At 42.3% G+C, this 11,807-nt stretch overlaps 1 non-coding gene across 1 annotated transcript; it reads right to left on the bottom strand.

Annotated features, from left to right (window-relative positions):
- Positions 1–724: 724 nt before the first annotated feature.
- On the bottom strand, positions 725–808 carry Trnas-gga (transfer RNA serine (anticodon GGA)). Its single transcript is given in 2 exon segments — positions 725–759; positions 769–808. It is a non-coding gene; the product is annotated as a tRNA-Ser (tRNA).
- Between the last annotated feature and the right edge of the window lie 10,999 nt (positions 809–11,807).

Raw genomic sequence — 11,807 nt, forward strand, 5'->3', positions numbered from 1 at the left:
ATTACTGGTTTTTCGTCCGGCATTTGGCTGTGTCCTGTACACTCTGTAACTAAGAGCCAACGAGGAGGACTACTCATCGGTTGGTAGCGCAGTAGCCTGTGTAGCCAGTGGGGGGACAGTTTTAGGTAAACAATGGCAGCGAGAAACCACAGTTTGCTTTTAGCACTGAAACTGAACTTTTTCTGTCTTGAGTTTGCTCGTAGAGTTTAGCTTTAATAGTCGTGAACAAAGTGATCGTGATATCAGTTCTACTCGAGACTGTTGAACACCACTTTCTCGGATATGTAACACACCACTAAGCAGTGGTTAGCTTAGGACATGAGTTTAAATTCAGGGATACAAAACGCTTCTGTTGCCGCAGAGCGGTCATTGGTCATTTGAAATCAGCTGTCGAACAGAAAAATCTCGCATTTCCGACATACCTCGCGGAGACCGCTTCCAACACTGCTCCGCGTAGCACATTACTAGCATTTGTGAAATGACTTACCTTGTCCATGTGTCACCGATAACCGGGCAGTAGCCGGCGTCCGAAGTGGTAACACCCTAGCGGCAAGTGACAATGTAAATTGTCAAGTAATTTTACACGGTCTGTGGTCAGAAATTTTGTTATGTTAGTTTGTTCAAATGGCTCTGAGCACTATGGGACTCAACTGCTGTGGTCATAAGTCCCCTAGAACTTAGAACTACTTAAACCTAACTAACCTAAGGACATCACACACATCCATGCCCGAGGCAGGATTCGAACCTGCGACCGTAGCGGTCGTGCAGTTCCAGACTGTAGCGCCTTTAACCGCTCGGCCACTCAGGCCGGCATTTAAGTTAGTTAAATTGTTTCATATTTAAAGGTGAAAAACACATATTCAGGCTACAATGTGAATATAAAAATCACTTAACAAAAGCATATGTATATATTTAAGTTGTTCGCTACAGTCTTGTCACGTCATACGGCCATCCTGCAGAGGAATAGAAGGATAACTTAATACTAACGAATATTCATTTTTTTCTTGGTTTGCTATCAACATAATTTTTTTAAAATAATCAATAACTTTGTTGATACCATGCGGTTTTTGTTATATCAAATGCTATGGCTCATTGCATCTTGTTAACCACTGTTCACAAACTTCAACAGGACACGTCTCTTTCACCCACCATGCATGAAAATATTATTTTAAAGATTAACTTGGGTTCAGCTGGTCCATCATATTGGTTTTCTGCTGTTCGCTTATAACATAACTATGTCTGGGTGGAGGAATGCACCGAGAACCAACTTTATTCATTTTATTTACTTCTTTTTCATAGCATCCTATGTCGTCCGTTACATGTAATCTAATCAAATTGAACGTTAGCTTTCAAAGCTGCCTCGTGGCGTTACTGGACTGGAGACAGTTTGACCCACTCTTTTTGGAAGTACGTCCTGCGATTGGTTAGTCGAACAATAGCGCAGACTGTGAATTTTTCATGCGAACTCTCGCTCGAAACTTTGCTTTGTGAATTGGTGGGAGGTTGTGTGACGGGCACGGTCATTTTTAGCTCCCACCCGATGGGGCAAAGTATTTGCCGCTTCGGAGTAGTTTCTCGTGACGACTGGGTGGCAGCAACTCCTACTCTGTGAGGACGCACCAATGCACAGCGTCTGGAATGCTTTGAAAGGTAGTTGGTAAAAGGAAGTGACTAACACCTGCTGCATCCGAGCGTACTTAGGACAAAATATTTGGCAGTGAAGCCAGTTCATTCCGTCGGTTTGTAATGTAGGTAATCCGCCCAATAATTAAATTCAATTATCGAGGGATTTATGTAGTTAAATTAAAATGTGCATATTTTCACCGTTTTTCAGGTACGTTTCTGCAAGCACGACTTCGTTCTTTGTTAGGTACATATGTACAATTCTGTCATCGTGCGCTACAAATATTTTTGACCAGGTTGTATGGTCACTAGCAAGGTTTCACAACCGCCTCCAATTCATAGTATCTGTTGGTGACCGTATCTTTTAATGTTTCCCTAACACTGTGGTAGCTAATGGTGGAATTTTTAATGTGTCCGCAAGAACATCCTTGTCCTAACTCTCAGATGGCAAGATCCTTTGCCGATAGGTCAAGAATAAAATCATAAAATTGATTAACAACTGCATAAGGACTCATAACATCAAACTGAATATTGCTTGTTAAATGCCTAATAAACTTCGAGGAGAGAATACGTAGTTTTAATAATGTATTTTCCATGATGTATGATTCGCTACACTTTCCGGCTACATACATCACACCCCGCCTTTCCACCTCGTTTGTTTGATGAGAATGGCTGTCTTACTTGAGAAGTGGTGTGTTAAATTACCAGTGAAATTCATTCCCTGATGAGTCGTTATGAAGTCATTTAGTAAGATTCTGTTTCGCACTTTAAGAAAAATAATAGTATCGGATATTATTATGTTCTTTTGAGAACCTCACACAATATTTCACGCTGTGGAATTCACCAGCAGGCAGGCCCTGTCTGATCTTGGTACGAAGCACAATAGGCCCACCGAGTACATATGATATGACGAAAGATGCATTACACATTTATAATATTGCTAACGTATAGAATTAAGGTTAAATAGTACCAATCACTTAATAAAAACACAATTTAATACGTAATAACAATTACCTCTACTGTGCAGCGGAAGCAAGATACTGGTCACAGGAAGATCTTTTCAGTGTAAATATCAACTGTTTCAGATTTGATTAAGCTAACGTATCACACAGAGGAAACAAGACGCTACGTTTTAATACTTAACAGTCTTAGAGTACGGCACGCCTTGGAGAAAAGCTGGAAAATGGACTTTTTGCAGGAACTTGAAATATTCATATACATTGCCATAGATAGAAAAACAAGAACTTAAACTCAGCTAAAAGTTCAAAAAACTTACATTCCCTAACCAACTTCCATTCAATATTGTTGAAACAGTTAACACGTAATATTAAGAGTATTTATGATTGTGTGCGCAGTAACAGTGTTTCTTCCAAATAATGTCTATACTCTCAGACTATCACAGTCTCTCTTATTTGGTAGACCAACGTCAGAGACGTATCAGCAAGTAGTACACAAGACCCTGAAAGTAACAGACAACGCCAGGATCGACACATCGGTAGCTAAATCGGACAAGGTTTGTTTTGACCTCCTCTTGCTTTTACTGCACAGCAGACTTCAATGTGATGACGTGTTAGAAGCTTCCTTTGCAAGTTTATGAAAAGTTGATTAGCAAGAGGCAAGGAACCATAGTGATGGAGGCAGCGGAGCACGCCACAACAATACGTCCATTTCGTATGATTATTTAAAAATACTTTTATGTAAAGAACAAACCAACAAAAAAGTGAATATTTACTAACACATCTGGATGAGCAGACATTGTTGGCTATAGACAGCCTTCCGGAAATACGTCTGAATAAATTCGTTTAATGTGAATAACTTGGCTTCAGCTGTGTTGGGCGTAGATGTAGTACTTACAGGTGTATGAAATTCTCTGCCGGACCGAGACTCGAGCTTGGATTTCCAACTCATCGCGGCAGTAGGAGGCTATCTATCGTAAAGGGATGTAGACAGTTTCACATATAGGATAGGTTTGGTGGGACTACATGGATAGTCAAATGGCTGAGGCATTACTCGCGATAAGCGAGAAATCCAAGTTCGAGTCGGGGTCCGGCACAAATTTTCGTATACCGCCAATAACTAGTACAGCTATACACAACGTATGCCAAACCAAATTATTTGCATTCAGCGAATTTATTTCGATGTAAAGTGCGTATTCTTCCTGATTAGGTCACCCTTTCCTTTCTCAGTATAATGGCCACAGCACATGTCAAAACAGGTTTCAGACCTCCGTGTAGTTTTATTGAATGTTTCTTGTAATGTCACAGTAACCTGAGGATGTCATTTGTACCTCGAAACATGTTACATTATCAAACAATTTAAATTGGTCAACAAAACTTTTTTTTGAAAGTTGTCGGAGCTTACGACGACGTGTCTGCCATGGTGAATCCACCTACTTGCCCAATCTAGCGGTCTTCTGTCATGTTATACTGTAAATCAAGGATTTTGATGCGCTTCAAATATGTTGCAGAAGCACTTACCGTGAGTACGTGGCTATCCGGTTTTTTAGCGACGGGCCTTAGTTTTTGAGAAAATAGATTTTTAAGTTCATTGCGCGCTTTGTATACCCGTAACATAACATATATTCCGAGGAAGTCAGCGTAGCGCCGCGGTAAAGTTCAACGGCTACCGCGGGGGAGGTACCGTGTTGGAATCCTGCTCGTGCACTTTCGTTTTTTTTTCTTTCAAAATCGACCGAATTTTTCAATTTTCCTTCAAAGAATATCAACAAACAGTGTAAGGTGTGCGAAATTGTAAAGATATGTTCAGTTATTATTATTTTCTGTCATAAGATATTACAAAATCTTATTTTTCATCGTCCACATTGCTTGATGTGCCAGTACAATATTGTGGGTTATACTTATCATAGAAACAACCGAAGCACAAATATTCGCAGCACCCTGCGCATTTTATGAAATCAACCGTCTTGCAGGCGCGCGGTTTCTTCACGAGCGATACCGGGAAACACAATTTTTTTTTCATTCAAAAAGACTTCTATTTCATCTGCTAATTTCGATGCGAACCATGCGGATCTAATCATGCTTTCAAAATTAGGTGCGCTGAATTGATGTAGGAATAGCGAATGTAATTTTATCGAATCTTCCCTAGAAGCGAGCGATCTCTCTCTCGTCTTTCATCAAGTCGGAAGCATTCTGAATAATAAAATAAACCTCACAGGCCTGGCAATAAGGAGTGCACTTTGGTGGGACCACTTTTAGGGTGTAGGTGCTCGCTTTCGTTTAAAAAAAATGGTTCAAATGGCTCTGAGCACTATGGGACTTAACATATGAGGTCATCAGTCCCCTGGAACTTAGAACTACTTAAACCTAACTAACCTAAGGACATCACACACATCCATGCCCGAGGCAGGATTCGAACCTGCGACCGTAGGAGTCGCGCGGTTCCGGACTGCGCGCCTAGTACCGCGAGACCACCGCGGCCGGCTGCTTTCGTTTCATCAGTGAATAGATGATCGTATAAAGCCTTGTGTGAATGCTCTGAAAAGCTAATCATTTGCAAATCACAGCATCTTCTTCCTGTCGGTTAAATTTCGCGTCTTTAGCACGTCATCTTCGTGGTGAAGCAATTTTAATGGCCAATTGTGTATCTTTGAAATTACTTGCCACTGTCTATTCCGTTTCACGGTTTGCCCTCCCGACGAATCGATAATGTACAAAAAAAAAATTGTGTCCCACGTACGGAAGAATTATAGAACGTAAAAATTCTTCGGTCACCAATTTCGTGAACTTCTCGGATTTCCTGTGGGACACGACTTCATTTCTGTATTTCCCAGTTAATTCGTTTACTCGTTTTTGAACCTTAGGACCAAATTTTCGGGACGATTACTGCATACATAAAAAAACGTCTGGCAGCAAGATGTGAACACGGTACCTCCAGCGCGGTAGCCGTGAACTTTTACCGCTGCGCTACGCTGACTTGCTCGGAATACATGTAATGTTACGGGTATACAAAGCTTGCTCCGAATACATGTAATGTTACGGGTATACAAAGCCCGCAATGAACTTCAAAATCGATTTTCTCAAAAACCAAGGCCCGTCGCTAAAGAAAACCGGATAGCCACTTGCTCAGGGTAAGTGTCTCTACAACATTTTGGAAGCCCATCAAAATCCGTGATTTACAGTATGGAGGGTCCCCTTGTTAGTGTCCAAGGTTCACACCCATTGGGGCTACACTACAAACAAATGGTTTACTGATCCGTTTCCTTATTTCAAAATTAATTTTCTTGCTGGCGAGTAAATTCTTCATCTATTTAAACACTGTTTCTTCCTGGAGTACTTTGTTTACAATTTCATTACCGTTCATACCAACTTGTGCTTCTACAAACTGCTCCCGAAGTAGGTATATTCGTTATCGCCTCTAACACTTTCCTTCCAATTGTCATGATCAGAGTCTCATATTCTTAGTCAATACTGCATATTATTACCTCTGTTTTTCTCTTGTCTATTATCAAACCACAATGATTACATAAAATCCTTTCCACTGTGCTGACGTCCTTCTCTGGATCTTCCTTCATCTCCCTGACCACAGGGAGCATATCTCAGCATGTCTATCTGACACATGCGGCAAGTACCCACACTAACACGCCAGGACCGAAACACTGTCCCACGTGCTTCCTCGAATTCACGGTTTTTGTTCCTTTCCAAGTAGATACAGTAGCTCAGGAAACGCTAAATGCCTATAGCCAGTTTCCTACTTCAGTTCGTATACCATATGAACGCAAATCAGCTACACTGACTACCAGCAAGCATTTTAGCTATCTGCATCACAAGGGTGACTGTGCGGTAGGTCTGTGCTGTACCTGACGTGGACTTTCGGTTCATGATATTTAATCCGCACGGATCGTGGATTGAGAAATGGGTTTGTGTGTCAAGGACTGAATCATTAACGATGAAATCCCGTACACCAAAAAACAGTGTGTTTTCGTAATCAGTAATTGTATGTTTGCTAATGTGCTCGGTATTGATTTGCTATGCAACAAGCTTTACGTATTGAGCGTCATTATGTTCTGCATTTCCGCGAATTCCGGTAGGCAGTGCCTCCGATAATGGAACTTCCATTTTAATTACGTTCACACAATTTTGTGGTAAAACAACATGGCGTGGGAGGTGAAAATGACGAAACGACTGCAATCAAATAGGTGGAAGGCATCTGAGAACGCGCTGAAAATGCTGGGCACAAAATTTTCAGATCACATACACGACTCCAAGGTATGGTCAAATCGAAAGACTCCTGTCGTGCTATAACTAATCGAGGCCCTTGAATCTATTGGGGAGAAGAAACTGCACAAAGAATTCCAATATAGAAATTCACGACGTCAACAGTATATGCAAAATTTAGTTATTAAACCAGAAGCTCTGTATGCCAGCGATACTCTTACACTTTGCATAACATGGAAAAAGATTTTGTGAAGGAACGCTCAGTTATGAGATAGAGTATCGGGCCAACAGAACGGCTGTAGACAAAAGCTTCCGGTAAGCAACAAAAAAATTATCCAACCCCTCAGTAGACATCCGAGAAGGAAGATTTACATTTGATTGACACGTTCACAGATCCCAAGCAACAAGACTTACCTACAATATTGGAAACACAAACATGGAACGACCGATAACTGTTGCTTTGATTTAATACGTCGAAAACGATATTCAAAGGGTCTTCTTTACTTTCTCGTAAGTTTTTGAGACGCTACGGCTGTTGGAAACTTCGCACATGAGAAATACAGTCATGGAACGAAAGTGCGGAGTAAACAGGGACAAGAAAGAAGGAGAGCTCACGAAGAAAAACTTGCAGCTAAATCGAAACACACATGAGTGAACCATGAGGTAGATGAACTGTATTTGAAAAACTCAATGTGTGTGAGGAGAATACACGGTGGCATTAGATACTGCAGTTCATACCAGTGGCACTACATTTTTAGCAACGGTGGATGGACAGTGGCAAGTAATTTTAAAGATACACAATTGGCCATTAAAATTGCTACACCACGAAGATGACGTGCTAGAGACGCGAAATTTAACCGACAGGAAGAAGACGCTGTGATTTACAAATGATTAGCTTTTCAGAGCATTTACACAAGGTTGGCGCCGGTGGCGACACCTACAACGTACTGACACGTGGAAAGTTTCCAACCGATTTCTCACACAAAAACAGCAGTTGACCTGCGTTGCCTGGTGAAACGTTGTTGTGATGCCTCGTGTAAGGAGGAGAAATGCGTACCATCACGTTTCCCATTTTGATAAACGTCGGATTGTAACCTGTTGTGATTGCGGTTTATCGTATCGCGACATTGCTGCTCGCGTTGGTCGAGATCCAATGACTGTTAGGAGAATATGGAATCGATAGGTTCAGGAGGGTAATACGGTATGCCGTGCTGGATCCCAACGGCCTCGTATCATAGCAGTCGAGATGACAGGCATCTTATCCGCATGGCTGAAACGGATCGTGCAGCCACGTCTCGATCCCTGAGTCAGCAGATGGGGAGGTTTGCAGGACAACAACCACCTGCACCAATAGTTCGACGAAGTTTGCAGCAGCATGGACTATCAGCTCGGAGACCATGGCTAAAGTTACCCTTGACGCTGCATCACAGACAGGAGCGCCTGCAATGGTGTACTCAACGACGAACCTGGGTGCACTAATGGCAAAATGTCATTTTTTCGGATGAATCCTGGTTCTGTTTACAGCATCATGACGCTCGCATCCGTATTTGGCGACATCGCGGTGAACGCACATTGGAAGGGTGTATTCGTCATCGCCATACTGGCGTATGACCCGGCGTGATGGTATGGGGTGCCACTGGTTACACGTCTCGGTCACCTCTTGTTCGCATTGACGGCACATTGAACAGTGGACGTTGCATTATTAGAAGTATTACGACCCGTGGCTCTACCCTTCATTCGATCCCTGCGAAACCCTACATTTCAGAAGGATAATGCACGACCGCATGTTGCAGATCCTGTACGGGCTTTCTGGATGCAGAAAATATTCGACTGCTGCTCTGGCCAGCACATTCTCCAGATCTCTCACCAACTGAAAACGTCTGGTCAATGGTGGCCGAGGAACTGGCTCGTCACAATACGCCAGTTACTACTCTTTTGAGCTTTGGTATCGTGTTGAAGCTGCATCGGCAGCTGTACCTGTACACGCCATCCAAGCTCTGTTTGACTCAATGCCCAGGCGTATCGTGGCCGTTATTACGGCCAGAGGTGGTTGTTCTGGGTACTGATTTCTCAGGATTTATGCACCAAAATTGCGTGAAAATGTAATCACATGCCAGTTATAGTATAATATTTTTGTCCAATGAAGACCTGTTTATCATCTTAATTTCTTCTTGGTGCAGCAATTTTAATGGCCAGTAGTGTATGTGTTGTATGGAGTGTTCTTCTATATGGCGCTGAAACATGGACTATGAGGAAAAAAGACAGAGAAAGGCTGGAGGCTTTTGAGATCTGGACATGGCGGAAGATGGAAAGAATAAGTTGGATGGACAGAGTAAAAAATGAAGAGGTACTGAGAAGAGTGGGAGAGAAAAGACAGTTACTAGATGTAATAAAGAGAAGAAAAAGAAATTGGATTGGGCGTATATTAAGGAAGAATGACGGACTGATAATAACAGTTTTAGAAGGTTGTGTAGAAGGGAAAAGGAAGCGAGGAAGGAAGAGATTCCAGATACTGGATGACATGATGGACGGTACAACATACAGCAGCCTTAAGAAGGAAGCAATGGATCGCAGAAAATGGAGAGGCAAAGGACCTGCTAATATAGCAGATAACTGATGATGATGAGTGTATGTTGGACATTATACATGGAAAAGTACGAAACTGAGACTACACGGGCTACCGCTGTGAACGTTTACTGCTTAGGGTCCACAAGCAAAAGACTCGTCAATGTTAGAAGAGGAATTTCACCTCAGGGTAGAAGCTTCCAAAATGCCAAATTTGCCCGACAAATCTATCACATCGTGCAAATACTATTTGTCCAACGTCTCTCCGAATTGGAAAGAGAGTAGTGGAAGACCTCAAAGTTTCGTCAGCAATGTAAAGGGCGGGTGACTTAAAACATAGTGACAAAATACACAGCCTGACAAAAGGAAAATTAACAGGTTGGGGGAATATCAGTATTTCAGTGATTAAAAAAGCGAGTCATTTTTGCAGAGACCTTGGCAGCACGACGCCACATATTAGCGTGACCTTGCACCCCGTCTGTCCTGGATGCCTGCAGTGCTTCGATTAGTAAGTGTGATAACGCCGTTGTATCCTCTCCTGTGACGAGCTAGCCGACTAACGTTGTAACTGGTCCCTGACGCCCCAGGTACGGGGAGTGGCACGCATCTGACTCCCAGCTGGTTCCACAAACGTTCTATTGGGGACGCACCTGATCGATCTGCTGGCAGTGCGAGTACCTTGCCGTCACTCAGACAGGTCGCAGAAACTCGTGCAGTGCGAGAATGAGTAATGTCCTGTTGAAAACTGGCAACAGGATTCTGAGGTATAGTGCACACAGAATACCGTTGCCCGTAGATGCGGAGACGGCAGGGCAAGCGTGGGGAGAGTGTTAGTGGTGGGGAAATACCGAGCACTAGGGAGGAAGTGCCATTCCAAACTGGAGCATTCTTTTCCTTTTGAGTCGTAAATATTCTGACTGGTTTGATGTCGTCCACCACGAATTCCTCTCCTGCGCCAACCTCTTCATCTCAGAGTAGCACTTGCTACCTACGTCCTCAACTATTTTCTGGATATATTCCAACGTCTTCCTCTACAGTTTTTGCCCTCTGAAGCTCCCTGTAGTACCATGGAAGTCATTTCCTGATGTCTTAACTGATGTCCTTCCATCCTGTAACTTCTCCTTGTCAGCGATTTCCACATATTTTCCGATTCTCCGATTCTGTGCCGAGCATCTTCACTTCTTACCTTATCAGACCACCTAATTTTCAACATTCGTCTGTAGCACCATATCTCAAATGCCTCGTTTCTTTTCTGCTTTTGTTTTCCCACATTCAATGTTTCACTACCGGACAACGCTGTCCCCCAAACGTACGTTCCTCAAATTAAGGCCTAAGTTTGATAATAGTAGAACCCTCATGGTCAGGAATGCCATTCTGGCTAGTGCTAGTCTGTTTTTTATGTCCTCCCTGCTCCATCCATCATTGTTATCTTACTGCCTAGGCAGTAGAATTCCTTAACTTCGTGGCCATCGATCCTGATATTAAGTTTTCTGCTGTTCTCATTTCTTCTGCTTATTACTTTCGTCTTTCTTCGATTTCCTTGCAATCCATATTCTGTACTTCTTAGACTCTTCATTCCACTGAGGAGATAATGTAATCGTTCTTCTCTTTCACTGATGATAGCAATGCCATCAGCGAATCTTATCGTTGATATCCTTTTAAACTGAATTTTAATCCCTCTCCTGAATCTTTTATTTGCATATTGCTTCTTCGATGTCCAAAGAGAACAGTAGGGGCGAAAGACTATACCCCTGTCCTACACCCTATCTATTCCGAGCGCTTGATTCTGTTCATCCACTCTTTATATTTACTCTTGTCTCTTGTATGCAATGTACATTACCCATCTCTCACTATAACTTACCCCTATTTTTCTCAGAATTTCGGACATCTTGCATCATTTTACAATGTCCAACACTTTTTCTAGGTTCACAAATCCTATGAACTGGTCTTGAATTTCCATTAGTTTTGCTTCCATTATCAACCGCAACGTCAGAATTACCTGACTGGTGCCCTTACCTTTCCTAAAGTCAGTCTAATCATCATCTAACACATCCTCAATTTTTTTCATCTTTCTGTATACTATTCTTGTCAGCAACTTGAATGCATGAACTGTTAAGCTGATTGTGCGATAATTCTTGCACTTGTCACCTCCTGTAGTCTTCGGAATTGGGTGGATGATATTTTTCAAAAGTCTGATGGTATGTCAGCAGACTCATACATTCCACACCAACATGAATAGTCGTATTGGTGCCATTTCCCCCAATGATTTTAGAAATTCTAGTGGAATATTATCTATTACTTCTGCCTTATTTGACCTTAAGTCCTGCGAAGCTCTCTTAAATTCTGATACTAATACTGGACCCGCTATCTCTTCTAAATCGACTCCTGTTTCATCAGACAAATCTTCCTCCTCCTAGAGGCCTTCAATATGCTGTTTTCACCTAT

The sequence above is a fragment of the Schistocerca cancellata genome, chromosome 2, assembly GCF_023864275.1.
Source record: "Schistocerca cancellata isolate TAMUIC-IGC-003103 chromosome 2, iqSchCanc2.1, whole genome shotgun sequence".
In the NCBI taxonomy this organism is placed as follows: Eukaryota; Metazoa; Arthropoda; class Insecta; order Orthoptera; family Acrididae; genus Schistocerca; species Schistocerca cancellata.